The sequence below is a fragment of the Schistocerca piceifrons genome, chromosome 2 (genome assembly GCF_021461385.2).
Source record: "Schistocerca piceifrons isolate TAMUIC-IGC-003096 chromosome 2, iqSchPice1.1, whole genome shotgun sequence".
NCBI classification, from domain to species: domain Eukaryota; kingdom Metazoa; phylum Arthropoda; class Insecta; order Orthoptera; family Acrididae; genus Schistocerca; species Schistocerca piceifrons.
The window spans coordinates 40,684,425-40,703,475 of record NC_060139.1 but is presented as its reverse complement, the minus strand read 5'-3'; the positions used below and the strand labels follow the sequence as shown (position 1 = coordinate 40,703,475).

At 50.9% G+C, this 19,051-nt stretch overlaps 29 non-coding genes across 29 annotated transcripts; 5 read left to right on the top strand and 24 right to left on the bottom strand.

Moving 5' to 3' along the window:
• Window positions 1–2,682: 2,682 nt before the first annotated feature.
• Trnav-aac lies at window positions 2,683–2,755 on the bottom strand. Its single transcript has one exon. It is a non-coding gene; the product is annotated as a tRNA-Val (tRNA).
• Window positions 2,756–2,912: 157 nt separating this feature from the next.
• Window positions 2,913–2,985, bottom strand: Trnav-cac. The gene has a single exon. It is a non-coding gene; the product is annotated as a tRNA-Val (tRNA).
• Window positions 2,986–8,554: 5,569 nt separating this feature from the next.
• Window positions 8,555–8,627, bottom strand: Trnav-aac. The gene has a single exon. It is a non-coding gene; the product is annotated as a tRNA-Val (tRNA).
• A 157-nt stretch (window positions 8,628–8,784) lies between these two features.
• On the bottom strand, window positions 8,785–8,857 carry Trnav-cac. Its single transcript has one exon. It is a non-coding gene; the product is annotated as a tRNA-Val (tRNA).
• A 668-nt stretch (window positions 8,858–9,525) lies between these two features.
• Trnav-aac lies at window positions 9,526–9,598 on the bottom strand. The gene has a single exon. It is a non-coding gene; the product is annotated as a tRNA-Val (tRNA).
• Window positions 9,599–9,755: 157 nt separating this feature from the next.
• Trnav-cac lies at window positions 9,756–9,828 on the bottom strand. The gene has a single exon. It is a non-coding gene; the product is annotated as a tRNA-Val (tRNA).
• A 402-nt stretch (window positions 9,829–10,230) lies between these two features.
• Trnap-agg lies at window positions 10,231–10,302 on the top strand. Its single transcript has one exon. It is a non-coding gene; the product is annotated as a tRNA-Pro (tRNA).
• Window positions 10,303–10,492: 190 nt separating this feature from the next.
• Trnav-aac lies at window positions 10,493–10,565 on the bottom strand. Its single transcript has one exon. It is a non-coding gene; the product is annotated as a tRNA-Val (tRNA).
• A 157-nt stretch (window positions 10,566–10,722) lies between these two features.
• Window positions 10,723–10,795, bottom strand: Trnav-cac. Its single transcript has one exon. It is a non-coding gene; the product is annotated as a tRNA-Val (tRNA).
• A 668-nt stretch (window positions 10,796–11,463) lies between these two features.
• Window positions 11,464–11,536, bottom strand: Trnav-aac. Its single transcript has one exon. It is a non-coding gene; the product is annotated as a tRNA-Val (tRNA).
• A 157-nt stretch (window positions 11,537–11,693) lies between these two features.
• Window positions 11,694–11,766, bottom strand: Trnav-cac. The gene has a single exon. It is a non-coding gene; the product is annotated as a tRNA-Val (tRNA).
• Window positions 11,767–12,168: 402 nt separating this feature from the next.
• Trnap-agg lies at window positions 12,169–12,240 on the top strand. The gene has a single exon. It is a non-coding gene; the product is annotated as a tRNA-Pro (tRNA).
• Window positions 12,241–12,430: 190 nt separating this feature from the next.
• On the bottom strand, window positions 12,431–12,503 carry Trnav-aac. Its single transcript has one exon. It is a non-coding gene; the product is annotated as a tRNA-Val (tRNA).
• Window positions 12,504–12,660: 157 nt separating this feature from the next.
• Trnav-cac lies at window positions 12,661–12,733 on the bottom strand. Its single transcript has one exon. It is a non-coding gene; the product is annotated as a tRNA-Val (tRNA).
• A 668-nt stretch (window positions 12,734–13,401) lies between these two features.
• Window positions 13,402–13,474, bottom strand: Trnav-aac. The gene has a single exon. It is a non-coding gene; the product is annotated as a tRNA-Val (tRNA).
• Window positions 13,475–13,631: 157 nt separating this feature from the next.
• On the bottom strand, window positions 13,632–13,704 carry Trnav-cac. Its single transcript has one exon. It is a non-coding gene; the product is annotated as a tRNA-Val (tRNA).
• Window positions 13,705–14,372: 668 nt separating this feature from the next.
• On the bottom strand, window positions 14,373–14,445 carry Trnav-aac. Its single transcript has one exon. It is a non-coding gene; the product is annotated as a tRNA-Val (tRNA).
• A 157-nt stretch (window positions 14,446–14,602) lies between these two features.
• Trnav-cac lies at window positions 14,603–14,675 on the bottom strand. The gene has a single exon. It is a non-coding gene; the product is annotated as a tRNA-Val (tRNA).
• A 402-nt stretch (window positions 14,676–15,077) lies between these two features.
• Window positions 15,078–15,149, top strand: Trnap-agg. Its single transcript has one exon. It is a non-coding gene; the product is annotated as a tRNA-Pro (tRNA).
• A 190-nt stretch (window positions 15,150–15,339) lies between these two features.
• Trnav-aac lies at window positions 15,340–15,412 on the bottom strand. Its single transcript has one exon. It is a non-coding gene; the product is annotated as a tRNA-Val (tRNA).
• Window positions 15,413–15,569: 157 nt separating this feature from the next.
• On the bottom strand, window positions 15,570–15,642 carry Trnav-cac. The gene has a single exon. It is a non-coding gene; the product is annotated as a tRNA-Val (tRNA).
• Window positions 15,643–16,310: 668 nt separating this feature from the next.
• Window positions 16,311–16,383, bottom strand: Trnav-aac. The gene has a single exon. It is a non-coding gene; the product is annotated as a tRNA-Val (tRNA).
• A 157-nt stretch (window positions 16,384–16,540) lies between these two features.
• Window positions 16,541–16,613, bottom strand: Trnav-cac. Its single transcript has one exon. It is a non-coding gene; the product is annotated as a tRNA-Val (tRNA).
• Window positions 16,614–17,015: 402 nt separating this feature from the next.
• Window positions 17,016–17,087, top strand: Trnap-agg. Its single transcript has one exon. It is a non-coding gene; the product is annotated as a tRNA-Pro (tRNA).
• A 190-nt stretch (window positions 17,088–17,277) lies between these two features.
• Trnav-aac lies at window positions 17,278–17,350 on the bottom strand. Its single transcript has one exon. It is a non-coding gene; the product is annotated as a tRNA-Val (tRNA).
• A 157-nt stretch (window positions 17,351–17,507) lies between these two features.
• On the bottom strand, window positions 17,508–17,580 carry Trnav-cac. Its single transcript has one exon. It is a non-coding gene; the product is annotated as a tRNA-Val (tRNA).
• Window positions 17,581–18,248: 668 nt separating this feature from the next.
• On the bottom strand, window positions 18,249–18,321 carry Trnav-aac. The gene has a single exon. It is a non-coding gene; the product is annotated as a tRNA-Val (tRNA).
• Window positions 18,322–18,478: 157 nt separating this feature from the next.
• Window positions 18,479–18,551, bottom strand: Trnav-cac. The gene has a single exon. It is a non-coding gene; the product is annotated as a tRNA-Val (tRNA).
• A 402-nt stretch (window positions 18,552–18,953) lies between these two features.
• On the top strand, window positions 18,954–19,025 carry Trnap-agg. Its single transcript has one exon. It is a non-coding gene; the product is annotated as a tRNA-Pro (tRNA).
• Window positions 19,026–19,051: the final 26 nt, after the last annotated feature.

The window sequence follows — 19,051 nt, the reverse complement described above, 5'->3', positions numbered from 1 at the left end:
GATAAGGCGTTTGACAGAATTAATCACGGTTTTTTATTGCGCACACTGAGTCAAATGGGATTCAACCAGCGTTTTCGACAGCTTATTCAGAACTGTATCTGCGGAACGTCTTCACGCGTGAAGGTTAACGGCCAGTTAACCGCCCCCGTGCCCATACGACAAGCAGTGCGACAAGGGTGCCCCCTTTCTATGACGTTATTCTCGATCGCTATAGAGCCACTTCTTAAAAAGTTTTACGTAACTTTACACGGGTTGCAAACGTTAAACACCAAAACGGTCTGCCACGCCTATGCCGACGATATCAGTGTGCTTATTACTAACACCGAAGAGCTGGGGTCAGTTCGTCGGATTGTCCATCAGTACTCTGTCGCTTGTGGTGCTCGACTTAATGCGCGAAAGTCCAAAATCATGCCGTTAGGTCGCAACCCCAATTCCATCGATATTTCTTGGTTGGACAGGACCGAAGACCTGTGGCATCTAGGCCTGGTTATATCACCGAACCCCCAGGCCATGCTCCACGTGAATTGGGAACGCAAGCTTACCATCTTACGTGCGGTGATCAAAGAACATAACATGCGGTCTTTAGACCGGATGCAGAGGGCACAGTTTATTAATAGTTACGTTTTCAGTAAGCTCTATCACACTGCCGCTGTTTTACCAATCCCGACAGCCATTGCGAAAAAAATTTTAGCACTTGCTTGCTGGTATGTCTGGCGAGGGAACATCTTTAAAGTTTCCTTTAAAGCTACCTCGTTACTTCGTTCCCGAGGTGGCTTAGGCGTCAAAGACGTTGAATCCCAATGTGTGGCGACTTTTTTAACTCGTACTTCCCGCATACTACACAGTAACCCAAATAGTCTCACTGCACGGCTTTTCAACACCTTACGTCCAAAGGATTTGTCTGCGCCAACGTCTGTGGGCCACATTCATCCTGAGCTTGGCTATATCCGGCGGTATTATGTGGAGCTAAGCTATGTTCAGGACAACCCGCATCCGTTCAACACGGCGGCGACCTATCGTGCTCTTACTCAATGGCAGCTGGAGAACCCAATTGAGAAGAAATATTTAGGCAAAAACTGGAGAAATGTCTGGAAGAACATTAGTTATCCGCTCCTTCGCTCCAGAGTTCGAGCTGTTTGGTATGACGCTGTCAATGAGGTGATTCCCACTGGAGAGAAATTGCACAAAATCAAGCTGCGGCCCACCCCGTTTTGTGAGAAGTGTAACCTAGTGGAAACGCTGCCGCATCTCTTCCACTGCAGGGATCAAACACAAATATGGCAGTGGACACGAAAGAAACTCGCTGTCATTAATAGGACGTCGGATACTTCCATTCAACTTCAAGACGCGCTCCAACCAGACTGGCAGCTTTATCCTCAATCAAAGAATAATAGTTATGTCTGGCTCATGGGCCAGTTCGTCTATTACATGCTTGTCCATACAACGCCAACGCTACACGATTATCAGATCTACCTCATCGAAGAGTATTATGCGATTAAGAAATTGCGACAGTATAAAGACCAGTTTCAAAATTTTCTCACTATTGCTTTAAGTGATGGACGAATTTAAGTTTACAGGTCCATCGGACGGAGTTTTCTTTTCTTTTTTTTTTTTCACTACTTTGTTATATTGTTTGTTTCCATGGATTTGGTCTGCTCCGCACCATCAGATGCGGGTGATTTGCATCATGGGTCACACGACGGTACAGAGTGCACTGCACTCGGCCTCGAACATTTAATTGTATTTGGGAGTTCCCTTTCATTTTCAAATGACAGCACTTTATTTTTGGTTCCGCAGGGCGTAACCCAGAAGAGGCACCTCATTTGTTTACTTTCATTTCGCATTATCTTTCATCAAAGCTGCACGACGATTTAGTACGAACCAGGAGTTTCCAGCAGCTTCTATTCCTCCTATGAAGAGGCTTTACAATACGGGAAATGGTTGTTCGGCATGTCCCTGCTCTTGGTGTCACCACGTTACCAGCGCTCATCTTCCAACGCATGGCATGCTCAGGGTTTTGAGAAGCAGCAATCCACAATCAACCATCGGGAAACCGAATGCAAAATACTAATCAACGACATGGACACTGGGACAATTACTCTACGTGAAGACCAACTTTGAGTATCTGCTGTGCTGGATTCATGGTGTGCTGCGTAATCCACAGACCAGACATGGATTTCTTTTTATCATTCTGTTTATATCTATAAAAATAATGGAACACACATGACGCCACATTGCAAATTAAACAAAATAGAATAATGAATACATAACAATAAAATCAAATAACAAAACCATGCAATTGGGTGCGGGGTATGGCGGTGACATCGTGGCCAGGCCTCCGGATTGCGACCCCTGCCCACCTTGCCGCCGGCTGCCCAGCACTCACGTGCAAAAAAAAAAAAAAAAAAAAAAAAAAAAAAACAAAAAAAAAAAAGGGGTATGATTCCTGCTTAGGGTGCAGGAGGTCCCGGGTTCAAATCCCGGACGAGCCCGAGCGTTTTGTGCAAACTGATCGCACGTCAGTGGCTGAGTCAGCGCAAAAAGCTCGCCGTCAATATCAAATGAATTTCTTATTCGATGTAATTGACACTCGGGTCCGACGCGTGAAGGCGATTACGAAGGTTTCGGGTACAGATGGCAGCAGATGCATGTTAGTACGTCTTGCTTAAAGTGATGAAAAAGTGTTTCCGCCCGGGATCGAACCGGCGACCTTCTGCGTGTTAGGCAGACGTGATAACCGCTACACCACGGAAACTGTTTGTGTGCACCTTACTTCACAGACAACTTGTAGTGATGTTGCCATCGTAACTAAAAATTCAATAAATGTGGTACTTGCAAAACGAAGGGACATGCGGCAGATCCACACACGAAGTGGCTCATTGGAGGACAATACGACATAGGCAGGAAAATACTGTTCCCGCCCGGGATCGAACCGGGGACCTTCTGCGTGTGAAGCAGACGTGATAACCGCTACACTACGGAAACGACGGACCCGACGAGTCCATCCTTGTTCACTCAAACTTGCCTCAGCCTTTCTCTCGTCAGCGAATGCACACACGACAGTTCTTTTGTCAGCCTGGAACCCATCACAGCCGAGGGCTCAAGAAGTCTTCGGGGTGCTCGAGAGGGTGTCTGCCGTAGCATGAGTTCCGCTTTAGACGCCGTGCAGTGTGGACGTGCCTAGTCTTCCGCTCCGCCGTAGCGTTACGTATAGTGGACTATCGTTTTTGTTACGTGTTGTGTTGCAACTTCTGAGAGTATTTCTCCGTCGTTGTTTCGTACCTTGTGTTACTTTCTGTCCTTATTTCAGTGTTTTTTGTGTAGCGGTTTCGACCGCATATTTTGAAAATGTCGTCCCAGGTTATTCCTCGTCAGGCTACAGTTAGTTTTGCTTTTGACAAGTCAACCCGCCATGTGCAACCTAGTTCTCTTGAGATTCATGATTGGTTGGTAGATACCTTTGGTGTTCATTCGGATCAGGTGCACACTGCTTATTTTGATACCGAACTGTATGTTTTCTTTGTTAAGTTTATGGACCCACTTCAGGTTGATAAAATTCTTTCTAAATATGGTCATCAAGTTCTCTTTCGGCATCGGGATGATTCTGTAAGTACCGTGCTGCTTTCCAATGCTTCCATCACGTATACCAATGTTCGTGTTTACAACCTTCCACCGGAGGTGGATAATGTCTATCTTAAGGAGGGTCTACAGAAGTATGGTGATGTAAAGAGCATTCGCCTTGAACGCTGGTCAAGCCAACATCGCCTGCAATGTTACAGTGGTATTCGTTCAGTCGAAATGCACGTTAAGCAGAATATTCCATCTCACCTGCAGATCGGTGGATATCGTGTCCATGTAACATATAGTGGTCAGGTTGGCACCTGTTTTTTGTGCAATGAAAGTGGTCACGTGCGTACCGACTGTCCGCGGAGAGTTTTTGTTTTAAAAAATTCTCTCGAACAGCGTCGCAAGTTAACGGTCGCTGACCTCGTTGCAGGTGGTTCTGCTCTTGGTGTAGCACAGTCCAGTGGTAGTAGCGCCCCGCCACAGGTTTTGCGCACCCCTGATACAGAATTTCCTCCTTTGCGTGCTAAATCTGATGTTGTTCCGTCTGTCCCTCAGGTGGGTGTGCCACTTTTGAATAATAAGAGGCGTCGCCCACACGATGGAAATAGTACGGATGAGGATCTCCCTGAGATGCCCCAGTCCGAGCGACCGGCATCCTCCGAGCCACTGTGTACTGTAGCTGCTCCCTGCCCTCCTGAGGTAGCGGTTCCGGTGGCGGCTGCTGGCGCCCCTCCGGCCTCCGACGCAGCTTCTCTCGAGTCGGGTCGTCGGTCGGGCCTGTTGGCGCCGTCTTCCGAACCGACTTCGATGTCACAACAAGTGGAGCCGCGACAACTTCCTGCTTCGCTGCCCCATACCTCTGCCAGCGGAGCTGCTCCGCTTCCTTCCAACTCTGCGGCCTCGGACCTTCCTGCTCACGTTTCGCCTCCGTGCAGTCCATGTTTGCCGGAAGCTAGTGCAGGTGTTGACCATTCCGTTTTGTCGGATGTTTCCCCCGCGACCCCGGATCCCGCATGTGGACCGGCGCGGGTGGTGTCGGATACAGAACTTGACCCTCCTACGTCACCGGCGGCTGAAGTTTCCTTGCCCTTCAGCCGACGCAAGTTACGCGTTCAGCCGAACGTTAATGCTGTTCGTAAAAAACCGAAACGTAAGGGATCCGCGGAACGGGGTAGCAGTCCCCCTCCCTCGGATGCCTCCGTCACCCCTGCTATGGACTGTGACGCTGGTGCGTCGGTGTAGGTGATTTGTTTTCTCGCTTTTCTCTCTATGGTTCAAGCATACACCTTTCTTACCTTAAATGTTAACCGTATTGAGTCCGACGTTCGCATTGCCTCTTTGCGGCAGTTTATTTACGACGCCAGTGCGGACGTAGTGTTTTTGCAGGAAGTGTTGTTTTCTGCTCTCTCTCTACCTGGATTTCAAACGGTTTTTAATGTCGCGCCGGAATATTCAACAGGAACTGCTCTTTTCTTTCGAGAGGGCATTCCTATTACTGACATTGAATTCCTTGACTCTGGCCGTGGGATTGGTTGTCGTCTTTTTGATCTCCGCCTCGTTGTTTTGTATGCCCCCTCTGGTTCGGGTCACACTGTGGCTCGATCGCGCTTTTATAAAGAAGAGCTTATTTATCTTTTGCGCCAGAGTCCTCGGAGTCTCCTGCTCGGAGGCGATTTTAATTGTGTTTTACGCCCTGCAGACCAGTCCCCCAATTTTAATTATTGCCGTGATTTACATGACTTAGTTCGTACGATGCATCTGCGTGATGTTTGGGAACACAAATATCCAACCCTGGTGAAATATACGTTTTTTACCGCGTCCTCATGCAGTAGACTCGACAGATTCTATTTATCTGATTTTTTATGTGATAAAATTCTTTCTGTCGATGTTATTCCTACTAGTTTTTCTGACCATTGTGCTTTTACTGCAACTGTAAATCTTAGTCGCCAACCTGCAAAACTTTATCGTTCCCAGTGGATGTTAAATGTTTCCCACCTTGCCGACAGTGCTATGGATGATGTTATAAGTGGCGTGTGGGAGCGATGTCTTCGCTCTGTCCCGCGATACCCCTCCTTGCTGGTTTGGTGGACTGCGTTTGCCAAGCCCAAGATTCGTCAGACTTTGATTTTCTACTGTGCTGCTAGGACGCGTGATTTTAAGAACACATATGAATATTACTACTCTGTCCTGCGTGAACTATATGACGCGGCGGGTACCTCTCCACTGCGGATCCATGATGTTCGTCGTATTAAAGCCAAGCTCTTGAGCCTTAAACGACGACAGATGGATGGTCTGCGAGTTAAGTCGAAACCTCACTCTCTTGTTGAAGGTGAACTGACATCCTTGTACCACCTGCTACGGCATCAGACTCGTCGTCGTCGCTCCTTCATCTCTTCTCTTACGGTGGATGATGGGCGACAGCTTAGTGCACAGGAGGAAATGGTTCGTGCTCTTCATCAGTATTACACTAGTCTCTATTCTGCCGATGATTCTGGTGAGTCTCTTTCGGATGATGTCTTTGGGGATCTAACTGCGACGATCGCGCCTGACGCGAACGGCGAATTTCTCCGGGAGTTCCAGGTAGATGATGTTTTCGATTTTATTGCTCGCTCTCCGTCCAGTAAATCGCCGGGTCCAGACGGCCTGCCTAAAGAATTTTATCTCCGTTTTTGGCCTCTTTTGGGTGGCATTTTTACGCAGATTTTAAATGAGGTTGTCAGAGGGATGGATGTGCCTGCCGATTTTAAAGTAGGGAAAATTGTTTTAATTCCGAAGTCCTCTGGTCGTTTATCTGCTGCCAATCTTCGTCCGCTCACATTGCTGAATTTTGACTATAAGACAGCTGCTAGAGCGCTCAATAGCCGGCTGTCTTCTCTGCTTCGGGGTGTGATTGGTGCACATCAATGTTGTTTTCTTGATAGATCTATTCTGACACCAGTAGCCGAATATCGGGATGTTGTCTCGGTTGCGGCGGTTACAAACGTACATTGTGCCTTTGCCTTCCTTGATTTTTATAAGGCTTTTGATCACGTCAGTCATGTGTTTTTAGATCGTGTTTTAGGTACAATAGGTTTTAACGCTTCATCACGTGGTGTTCTTGGCAATTTGTACAGGGGAATAACAGCTCGGGTGTCAGTCAATGGGCAGCTGACGCCGCCCATTGCTATCCGCCGCGGAGTGCCTCAGGGTAGTCCGCTCTCTATGTCTTTATTCGTTTTGTCCCTGGAACCGCTGCTTCGGACTATTGCTCTCAAGCTTCAGGGTATGTCCCTCTCTGGTGGGAAGCTCTCGGTTAAGGCATATGCGGATGATGTCGTTGTTCTCCTCCGTCAACGAGATGATATCCCGTTGTTGAAAGGGGCAGTTGATGCATACTGTCGTGTCTCTGGAGCGCGTCTCAATCAGGGTAAATGTAAGTTCCTTGATATTCGAGGATTTCGCGATGCTGACGTCCCTTGGGCCACTTTTGTCGATCGCCATACGTCCTTGGGGATTATCATTGATCGGTGTCCTCTAAAAATGGCGGCTCTCAATTGGAAATCTGTCACCGAGAAGATACAGGGGGCTCTGATGGTCCATGAGCAGCGCTCTGCTACCATTTTGCAAAAAGTCAGAATTTTAGACACCTACGTCCTATGTAAAGCTTATTATGTTGCTCAGCTGTTCCCACTTCCCATGATGGTGGCGAAAAGGTTGCGCCAATTGTCTAGCAGGTTTATATGGAAGGGCCATCTATTCAAGTTACGTTACGAGGTAATGACGAAACCGCGTCTCTCCGGAGGCTTGGGCCTCTCTGACATTACTCGCAAGGCGTCTGCTTTGTACGTCCGCCGAACGACTCTAATTGTTACGCAAGAAGTGACTTCAATTACATCCAGGCTTTTTACTGTTGTGCGTCCGGCGAGCCTTGCTCCACCTGTCGATGTCGGACGCCTAAATTTTAAGTTGAAACACATTCGGGAATTTTACATTGCGGTGAGTTACCTCGGTGACGTCTTCTTGCGGCGACCGGTGCCAACGACCAAGAGCTTGATTGCCCGCTGGGAGGGGCTGGCCAGTCCAAATCCAATAGAACTGGCGTCTCCATCCGTGTCCTGGAGGAACGTCTGGAAGAACGTTAGTCTGCCGATCCACTCTATGGCCGTGGCGTCCACGTGGTATAGGGTAATAAATAATTTGGTTCCCACCAATGTACGACTGCACCGTATTGGTCTTTCTGACACGGACACCTGTACTCGGTGTGGTCTCCTGGATACCCTTGAACATCGATTCACCTGCTGTGGGCACCTTGCTAATTGGCGTTGGCTCAGGAAACAACTTGCTTTTGTCACTAGGTCTGCTGAAGCCGCTTATACTATTGACATCATCGTCCGGCCCGATTCTTCCTTTTTTCCGCGGACGAAGCTCCATACCGTCATGTGGTTGATTGGCCATTTCGTACATTTTGTCAACAGTTGTCATGAAGAGGATGGACACCTAGCGTTTCGGCAGTACATGCTTACTGCTTACTGGCAGCGCTTGCGATTGCCAGGCCTCCGAGATGATTTTGCCAATATGCTTAGCCTGACATTTGAAAGAGAGGGTGTTGGCTAAGGTCACCTGTGTGAGCCATTTTCTTTTATACTGTTTCTGAATTTGCCGCCTTTATGTATGTTTCTTCTCTACACCAGGACTGAAGTTTTCGTGTTTTAACCTTTATTTCAGTAAGCAGATAATTCTTAAAAAAAAAAAAAAAAAAAGGGGTATGATTCCTGCTTAGGGTGCAGGAGGTCCCGGGTTCAAATCCCGGACGAGCCCGAGCGTTTTGTGCAAACTGATCGCACGTCAGTGGCTGAGTCAGCGCAAAAAGCTCGCCGTCAATATCAAATGAATTTCTTATTCGATGTAATTGACACTCGGGTCCGACGCGTGAAGGCGATTACGAAGGTTTCGGGTACAGATGGCAGCAGATGCATGTTAGTACGTCTTGCTTAAAGTGATGAAAAAGTGTTTCCGCCCGGGATCGAACCGGCGACCTTCTGCGTGTTAGGCAGACGTGATAACCGCTACACCACGGAAACTGTTTGTGTGCACCTTACTTCACAGACAACTTGTAGTGATGTTGCCATCGTAACTAAAAATTCAATAAATGTGGTACTTGCAAAACGAAGGGACATGCGGCAGATCCACACACGAAGTGGCTCATTGGAGGACAATACGACATAGGCAGGAAAATACTGTTCCCGCCCGGGATCGAACCGGGGACCTTCTGCGTGTGAAGCAGACGTGATAACCGCTACACTACGGAAACGACGGACCCGACGAGTCCATCCTTGTTCACTCAAACTTGCCTCAGCCTTTCTCTCGTCAGCGAATGCACACACGACAGTTCTTTTGTCAGCCTGGAACCCATCACAGCCGAGGGCTCAAGAAGTCTTCGGGGTGCTCGAGAGGGTGTCTGCCGTAGCACCCCTAACGAGATAGCGGCGTTTCGCGCAGTCGTTATTGCAAGTCATATCAGCAAAAGCAATCACTTTCTTAGCAGCAGGCAGTGCGAGCCCAGCGGCAGCTCTACATGAAGGTACCAATAGCCCAGGAAGGCCACCGACCGCGGGAATTCGCGCCGCCCCCATCCCGCCAGCGTACACGAGACTTCCAGGGCACCCTGGACGACATCGAGGGACTGGAATAATTGGCAATCGCCGTGTCACAGGGCTCTTTGGGCTAGGGGTATGATTCCTGCTTAGGGTGCAGGAGGTCCCGTGTTCAAATCCCGGACGAGCCCGAGCGTTTTGTGCAAACTGATCGCACGTCAGTGGCTGAGTCAGCGCAAAAAGCTCGCCGTCAATATCAAATGAATTTCTTATTCGATGTGAGCAATTGACACTCTGGTCCGACGCGTGAAGGCGATTACGAAGGTTTCGGGTACAGATGGTAGCAGATGCACTTTAGTAAGTCTCGATTAAAGTGATGAAAATGTGTTTCCGCCCGGGATCGAACCGGGGACCTTCTGCGTGTTAGGCAGACGTGATAACCGCTACACCACGGAAACTGTTTGTGTGCACCTTACTTCACAGACAACTTGTAGTGATGTTGCCATCGTAACTAAAAATTCAATAAATGTGGTACTTGCAAAACGAAGGGACATGCGGCAGATCCACACACGAAGTGGCTCATTGGAGGACAATACGACATAGGCAGGAAAATACTGTTCCCGCCCGGGATCGAACCGGGGACCTTCTGCGTGTGAAGCAGACGTGATAACCGCTACACTACGGAAACGACGGACCCGACGAGTCCATCCTTGTTCACTCAAACTTGCCTCAGCCTTTCTCTCGTCAGCGAATGCACACACGACAGTTCTTTTGTCAGCCTGGAACCCATCACAGCCGAGGGCTCAAGAAGTCTTCGGGGTGCTCGAGAGGGTGTCTGCCGTAGCACCCCTAACGAGATAGCGGCGTTTCGCGCAGTCGTTATTGCAAGTCATATCAGCAAAAGCAATCACTTTCTTAGCAGCAGGCAGTGCGAGCCCAGCGGCAGCTCTACATGAAGGTACCAATAGCCCAGGAAGGCCGCCGACCGCGGGAATTCGCGCCGCCCCCATCCCGCCAGCGTACACGAGACTTCCAGGGCACCCTGGACGACATCGAGGGACTGGAGTAATTGGCAATCGCCGTGTCACAGGGCTCGTTGGTCTAGGGGTATGATTCCTGCTTAGGGTGCAGGAGGTCCCGGGTTCAAATCCCGGACGAGCCCGAGCGTTTTGTGCAAACTGATCGCACGTCAGTGGCTGAGTCAGCGCAAAAAGCTCGCCGTCAATATCAAATGAATTTCTTATTCGATGTAATTGACACTCGGGTCCGACGCGTGAAGGCGATTACGAAGGTTTCGGGTACAGATGGCAGCAGATGCATGTTAGTACGTCTTGCTTAAAGTGATGAAAAAGTGTTTCCGCCCGGGATCGAACCGGCGACCTTCTGCGTGTTAGGCAGACGTGATAACCGCTACACCACGGAAACTGTTTGTGTGCACCTTACTTCACAGACAACTTGTAGTGATGTTGCCATCGTAACTAAAAATTCAATAAATGTGGTACTTGCAAAACGAAGGGACATGCGGCAGATCCACACACGAAGTGGCTCATTGGAGGACAATACGACATAGGCAGGAAAATACTGTTCCCGCCCGGGATCGAACCGGGGACCTTCTGCGTGTGAAGCAGACGTGATAACCGCTACACTACGGAAACGACGGACCCGACGAGTCCATCCTTGTTCACTCAAACTTGCCTCAGCCTTTCTCTCGTCAGCGAATGCACACACGACAGTTCTTTTGTCAGCCTGGAACCCATCACAGCCGAGGGCTCAAGAAGTCTTCGGGGTGCTCGAGAGGGTGTCTGCCGTAGCACCCCTAACGAGATAGCGGCGTTTCGCGCAGTCGTTATTGCAAGTCATATCAGCAAAAGCAATCACTTTCTTAGCAGCAGGCAGTGCGAGCCCAGCGGCAGCTCTACATGAAGGTACCAATAGCCCAGGAAGGCCACCGACCGCGGGAATTCGCGCCGCCCCCATCCCGCCAGCGTACACGAGACTTCCAGGGCACCCTGGACGACATCGAGGGACTGGAATAATTGGCAATCGCCGTGTCACAGGGCTCTTTGGGCTAGGGGTATGATTCCTGCTTTGGGTGCAGGAGGTCCCGTGTTCAAATCCCGGACGAGCCCGAGCGTTTTGTGCAAACTGATCGCACGTCAGTGGCTGAGTCAGCGCAATAAGCTCGCCGCCAATATCAAATGAATTTCTTATTCGATGTGAGCAATTGACACTCTGGTCCGACGCGTGAAGGCGATTACGAAGGTTTCGGGTACAGATGGTAGCAGATGCACTTTAGTAAGTCTCGATTAAAGTGATGAAAAAGTGTTTCCGCCCGGGATCGAACCGGGGACCTTCTGCGTGTTAGGCAGACGTGATAACCGCTACACCACGGAAACTGTTTGTGTGCACCTTACTTCACAGACAACTTGTAGTGATGTTGCCATCGTAACTAAAAATTCAATAAATGTGGTACTTGCAAAACGAAGGGACATGCGGCAGATCCACACACGAAGTGGCTCATTGGAGGACAATACGACATAGGCAGGAAAATACTGTTCCCGCCCGGGATCGAACCGGGGACCTTCTGCGTGTGAAGCAGACGTGATAACCGCTACACTACGGAAACGACGGACCCGACGAGTCCATCCTTGTTCACTCAAACTTGCCTCAGCCTTTCTCTCGTCAGCGAATGCACACACGACAGTTCTTTTGTCAGCCTGGAACCCATCACAGCCGAGGGCTCAAGAAGTCTTCGGGGTGCTCGAGAGGGTGTCTGCCGTAGCACCCCTAACGAGATAGCGGCGTTTCGCGCAGTCGTTATTGCAAGTCATATCAGCAAAAGCAATCACTTTCTTAGCAGCAGGCAGTGCGAGCCCAGCGGCAGCTCTACATGAAGGTACCAATAGCCCAGGAAGGCCGCCGACCGCGGGAATTCGCGCCGCCCCCATCCCGCCAGCGTACACGAGACTTCCAGGGCACCCTGGACGACATCGAGGGACTGGAGTAATTGGCAATCGCCGTGTTACAGGGCTCGTTGGTCTAGGGGTATGATTCCTCCTTAGGGTGCAGGAGGTCCCGGGTTCAAATCCCGGACGAGCCCGAGCGTTTTGTGCAAACTGATCGCACGTCAGTGGCTGAGTCAGCGCAAAAAGCTCGCCGTCAATATCAAATGAATTTCTTATTCGATGTAATTGACACTCGGGTCCGACGCGTGAAGGCGATTACGAAGGTTTCGGGTACAGATGGCAGCAGATGCATGTTAGTACGTCTTGCTTAAAGTGATGAAAAAGTGTTTCCGCCCGGGATCGAACCGGCGACCTTCTGCGTGTTAGGCAGACGTGATAACCGCTACACCACGGAAACTGTTTGTGTGCACCTTACTTCACAGACAACTTGTAGTGATGTTGCCATCGTAACTAAAAATTCAATAAATGTGGTACTTGCAAAACGAAGGGACATGCGGCAGATCCACACACGAAGTGGCTCATTGGAGGACAATACGACATAGGCAGGAAAATACTGTTCCCGCCCGGGATCGAACCGGGGACCTTCTGCGTGTGAAGCAGACGTGATAACCGCTACACTACGGAAACGACGGACCCGACGAGTCCATCCTTGTTCACTCAAACTTGCCTCAGCCTTTCTCTCGTCAGCGAATGCACACACGACAGTTCTTTTGTCAGCCTGGAACCCATCACAGCCGAGGGCTCAAGAAGTCTTCGGGGTGCTCGAGAGGGTGTCTGCCGTAGCACCCCTAACGAGATAGCGGCGTTTCGCGCAGTCGTTATTGCAAGTCATATCAGCAAAAGCAATCACTTTCTTAGCAGCAGGCAGTGCGAGCCCAGCGGCAGCTCTACATGAAGGTACCAATAGCCCAGGAAGGCCACCGACCGCGGGAATTCGCGCCGCCCCCATCCCGCCAGCGTACACGAGACTTCCAGGGCACCCTGGACGACATCGAGGGACTGGAATAATTGGCAATCGCCGTGTCACAGGGCTCTTTGGGCTAGGGGTATGATTCCTGCTTAGGGTGCAGGAGGTCCCGTGTTCAAATCCCGGACGAGCCCGAGCGTTTTGTGCAAACTGATCGCACGTCAGTGGCTGAGTCAGCGCAAAAAGCTCGCCGTCAATATCAAATGAATTTCTTATTCGATGTGAGCAATTGACACTCTGGTCCGACGCGTGAAGGCGATTACGAAGGTTTCGGGTACAGATGGTAGCAGATGCACTTTAGTAAGTCTCGATTAAAGTGATGAAAATGTGTTTCCGCCCGGGATCGAACCGGGGACCTTCTGCGTGTTAGGCAGACGTGATAACCGCTACACCACGGAAACTGTTTGTGTGCACCTTACTTCACAGACAACTTGTAGTGATGTTGCCATCGTAACTAAAAATTCAATAAATGTGGTACTTGCAAAACGAAGGGACATGCGGCAGATCCACACACGAAGTGGCTCATTGGAGGACAATACGACATAGGCAGGAAAATACTGTTCCCGCCCGGGATCGAACCGGGGACCTTCTGCGTGTGAAGCAGACGTGATAACCGCTACACTACGGAAACGACGGACCCGACGAGTCCATCCTTGTTCACTCAAACTTGCCTCAGCCTTTCTCTCGTCAGCGAATGCACACACGACAGTTCTTTTGTCAGCCTGGAACCCATCACAGCCGAGGGCTCAAGAAGTCTTCGGGGTGCTCGAGAGGGTGTCTGCCGTAGCACCCCTAACGAGATAGCGGCGTTTCGCGCAGTCGTTATTGCAAGTCATATCAGCAAAAGCAATCACTTTCTTAGCAGCAGGCAGTGCGAGCCCAGCGGCAGCTCTACATGAAGGTACCAATAGCCCAGGAAGGCCACCGACCGCGGGAATTCGCGCCGCCCCCATCCCGCCAGCGTACACGAGACTTCCAGGGCACCCTGGACGACATCGAGGGACTGGAATAATTGGCAATCGCCGTGTCACAGGGCTCTTTGGGCTAGGGGTATGATTCCTGCTTTGGGTGCAGGAGGTCCCGTGTTCAAATCCCGGACGAGCCCGAGCGTTTTGTGCAAACTGATCGCACGTCAGTGGCTGAGTCAGCGCAATAAGCTCGCCGTCAATATCAAATGAATTTCTTATTCGATGTGAGCAATTGACACTCTGGTCCGACGCGTGAAGGCGATTACGAAGGTTTCGGGTACAGATGGTAGCAGATGCACTTTAGTAAGTCTCGATTAAAGTGATGAAAAAGTGTTTCCGCCCGGGATCGAACCGGGGACCTTCTGCGTGTTAGGCAGACGTGATAACCGCTACACCACGGAAACTGTTTGTGTGCACCTTACTTCACAGACAACTTGTAGTGATGTTGCCATCGTAACTAAAAATTCAATAAATGTGGTACTTGCAAAACGAAGGGACATGCGGCAGATCCACACACGAAGTGGCTCATTGGAGGACAATACGACATAGGCAGGAAAATACTGTTCCCGCCCGGGATCGAACCGGGGACCTTCTGCGTGTGAAGCAGACGTGATAACCGCTACACTACGGAAACGACGGACCCGACGAGTCCATCCTTGTTCACTCAAACTTGCCTCAGCCTTTCTCTCGTCAGCGAATGCACACACGACAGTTCTTTTGTCAGCCTGGAACCCATCACAGCCGAGGGCTCAAGAAGTCTTCGGGGTGCTCGAGAGGGTGTCTGCCGTAGCACCCCTAACGAGATAGCGGCGTTTCGCGCAGTCGTTATTGCAAGTCATATCAGCAAAAGCAATCACTTTCTTAGCAGCAGGCAGTGCGAGCCCAGCGGCAGCTCTACATGAAGGTACCAATAGCCCAGGAAGGCCGCCGACCGCGGGAATTCGCGCCGCCCCCATCCCGCCAGCGTACACGAGACTTCCAGGGCACCCTGGACGACATCGAGGGACTGGAGTAATTGGCAATCGCCGTGTTACAGGGCTCGTTGGTCTAGGGGTATGATTCCTGCTTAGGGTGCAGGAGGTCCCGGGTTCAAATCCCGGACGAGCCCGAGCGTTTTGTGCAAACTGATCGCACGTCAGTGGCTGAGTCAGCGCAAAAAGCTCGCCGTCAATATCAAATGAATTTCTTATTCGATGTAATTGACACTCGAGTCCGACGCGTGAAGGCGATTACGAAGGTTTCGGGTACAGATGGCAGCAGATGCATGTTAGTACGTCTTGCTTAAAGTGATGAAAAAGTGTTTCCGCCCGGGATCGAACCGGCGACCTTCTGCGTGTTAGGCAGACGTGATAACCGCTACACCACGGAAACTGTTTGTGTGCACCTTACTTCACAGACAACTTGTAGTGATGTTGCCATCGTAACTAAAAATTCAATAAATGTGGTACTTGCAAAACGAAGGGACATGCGGCAGATCCACACACGAAGTGGCTCATTGGAGGACAATACGACATAGGCAGGAAAATACTGTTCCCGCCCGGGATCGAACCGGGGACCTTCTGCGTGTGAAGCAGACGTGATAACCGCTACACTACGGAAACGACGGACCCGACGAGTCCATCCTTGTTCACTCAAACTTGCCTCAGCCTTTCTCTCGTCAGCGAATGCACACACGACAGTTCTTTTGTCAGCCTGGAACCCATCACAGCCGAGGGCTCAAGAAGTCTTCGGGGTGCTCGAGAGGGTGTCTGCCGTAGCACCCCTAACGAGATAGCGGCGTTTCGCGCAGTCGTTATTGCAAGTCATATCAGCAAAAGCAATCACTTTCTTAGCAGCAGGCAGTGCGAGCCCAGCGGCAGCTCTACATGAAGGTACCAATAGCCCAGGAAGGCCACCGACCGCGGGAATTCGCGCCGCCCCCATCCCGCCAGCGTACACGAGACTTCCAGGGCACCCTGGACGACATCGAGGGACTGGAATAATTGGCAATCGCCGTGTCACAGGGCTCTTTGGGCTAGGGGTATGATTCCTGCTTAGGGTGCAGGAGGTCCCGTGTTCAAATCCCGGACGAGCCCGAGCGTTTTGTGCAAACTGATCGCACGTCAGTGGCTGAGTCAGCGCAAAAAGCTCGCCGTCAATATCAAATGAATTTCTTATTCGATGTGAGCAATTGACACTCTGGTCCGACGCGTGAAGGCGATTACGAAGGTTTCGGGTACAGATGGTAGCAGATGCACTTTAGTAAGTCTCGATTAAAGTGATGAAAATGTGTTTCCGCCCGGGATCGAACCGGGGACCTTCTGCGTGTTAGGCAGACGTGATAACCGCTACACCACGGAAACTGTTTGTGTGCACCTTACTTCACAGACAACTTGTAGTGATGTTGCCATCGTAACTAAAAATTCAATAAATGTGGTACTTGCAAAACGAAGGGACATGCGGCAGATCCACACACGAAGTGGCTCATTGGAGGACAATACGACATAGGCAGGAAAATACTGTTCCCGCCCGGGATCGAACCGGGGACCTTCTGCGTGTGAAGCAGACGTGATAACCGCTACACTACGGAAACGACGGACCCGACGAGTCCATCCTTGTTCACTCAAACTTGCCTCAGCCTTTCTCTCGTCAGCGAATGCACACACGACAGTTCTTTTGTCAGCCTGGAACCCATCACAGCCGAGGGCTCAAGAAGTCTTCGGGGTGCTCGAGAGGGTGTCTGCCGTAGCACCCCTAACGAGATAGCGGCGTTTCGCGCAGTCGTTATTGCAAGTCATATCAGCAAAAGCAATCACTTTCTTAGCAGCAGGCAGTGCGAGCCCAGCGGCAGCTCTACATGAAGGTACCAATAGCCCAGGAAGGCCGCCGACCGCGGGAATTCGCGCCGCCCCCATCCCGCCAGCGTACACGAGACTTCCAGGGCACCCTGGACGACATCGAGGGACTGGAGTAATTGGCAATCGCCGTGTCACAGGGCTCGTTGGTCTAGGGGTATGATTCCTGCTTAGGGTGCAGGAGGTCCCGGGTTCAAATCCCGGACGAGCCCGAGCGTTTTGTGCAAACTGATCGCACGTCAGTGGCTGAGTCAGCGCAAAAAGCTCGCCGTCAATATCAAATGAATTTCTTATTCGATGTAATTGACACTCGGGTCCGACGCGTGAAGGCGATTACGAAGGTTTCGGGTACAGATGGCAGCAGATGCATGTTAGTACGTCTTGCTTAAAGTGATGAAAAAGTGTTTCCGCCCGGGATCGAACCGGCGACCTTCTGCGTGTTAGGCAGACGTGATAACCGCTACACCACGGAAACTGTTTGTGTGCACCTTACTTCACAGACAACTTGTAGTGATGTTGCCATCGTAACTAAAAATTCAATAAATGTGGTACTTGCAAAACGAAGGGACATGCGGCAGATCCACACACGAAGTGGCTCATTGGAGGACAATACGACATAGGCAGGAAAATACTGTTCCCGCCCGGGATCGAACCGGGGACCTTCTGCGTGTGAAGCAGACGTGATAACCGCTACACTACGGAAACGACGGACCCGACGAGTCCATCCTTGTTCACTCAAACTTGCCTCAGCCTTTCTCTCGTCAGCGAATGCACACACGACAGTTCTTTTGTCAGCCTGGAACCCATCACAGCCGAGGGCTCAAGAAGTCTTCGGGGTGCTCGAGAGGGTGTCTGCCGTAGCACCCCTAACGAGATAGCGGCGTTTCGCGCAGTCGTTATTGCAAGTCATATCAGCAAAAGCAATCACTTTCTTAGCAGCAGGCAGTGCGAGCCCAGCGGCAGCTCTACATGAAGGTACCAATAGCCCAGGAAGGCCACCGACCGCGGGAATTCGCGCCGCCCCCATCCCGCCAGCGTACACGAGACTTCCAGGGCACCCTGGACGACATCGAGGGACTGGAATAATTGGCAATCGCCGTGTCACAGGGCTCTTTGGGCTAGGGGTATGATTCCTGCTTTGGGTGCAGGAGGTCCCGTGTTCAAATCCCGGACGAGCCCGAGCGTTTTGTGCAAACTGATCGCACGTCAGTGGCTGAGTCAGCGCAATAAGCTCGCCGTCAATATCAAATGAATTTCTTATTCGATGTGAGCAATTGACACTCTGGTCCGACGCGTGAAGGCGATTACGAAGGTTTCGGGTACAGATGGTAGCAGATGCACTTTAGTAAGTCTCGATTAAAGTGATGAAAAAGTGTTTCCGCCCGGGATCGAACCGGGGACCTTCTGCGTGTTAGGCAGACGTGATAACCGCTACACCACGGAAACTGTTTGTGTGCACCTTACTTCACAGACAACTTGTAGTGATGTTGCCATCGTAACTAAAAATTCAATAAATGTGGTACTTGCAAAACGAAGGGACATGCGGCAGATCCACACACGAAGTGGCTCATTGGAGGACAATACGACATAGGCAGGAAAATACTGTTCCCGCCCGGGATCGAACCGGGGACCTTCTGCGTGTGAAGCAGACGTGATAACCGCTACACTACGGAAACGACGGACCCGACGAGTCCATCCTTGTTCACTCAAACTTGCCTCAGCCTTTCTCTCGTCAGCGAATGCACACACGACAGTTCTTTTGTCAGCCTGGAACCCATCACAGCCGAGGGCTCAAGAAGTCTTCGGGGTGCTCGAGAGGGTGTCTGCCGTAGCACCCCTAACGAGATAGCGGCGTTTCGCGCAGTCGTTATTGCAAGTCATATCAGCAAAAGCAATCACTTTCTTAGCAGCAGGCAGTGCGAGCCCAGCGGCAGCTCTACATGAAGGTACCAATAGCCCAGGAAGGCCGCCGACCGCGGGAATTCGCGCCGCCCCCATCCCGCCAGCGTACACGAGACTTCCAGGGCACCCTGGACGACATCGAGGGACTGGAGTAATTGGCAATCGCCGTGTTACAGGGCTCGTTGGTCTAGGGGTATGATTCCTGCTTAGGGTGCAGGAGGTCCCGGGTTCAAATCCCGGACGAGCCCGAGCGTTTTGTGCAAACTGATCGCAC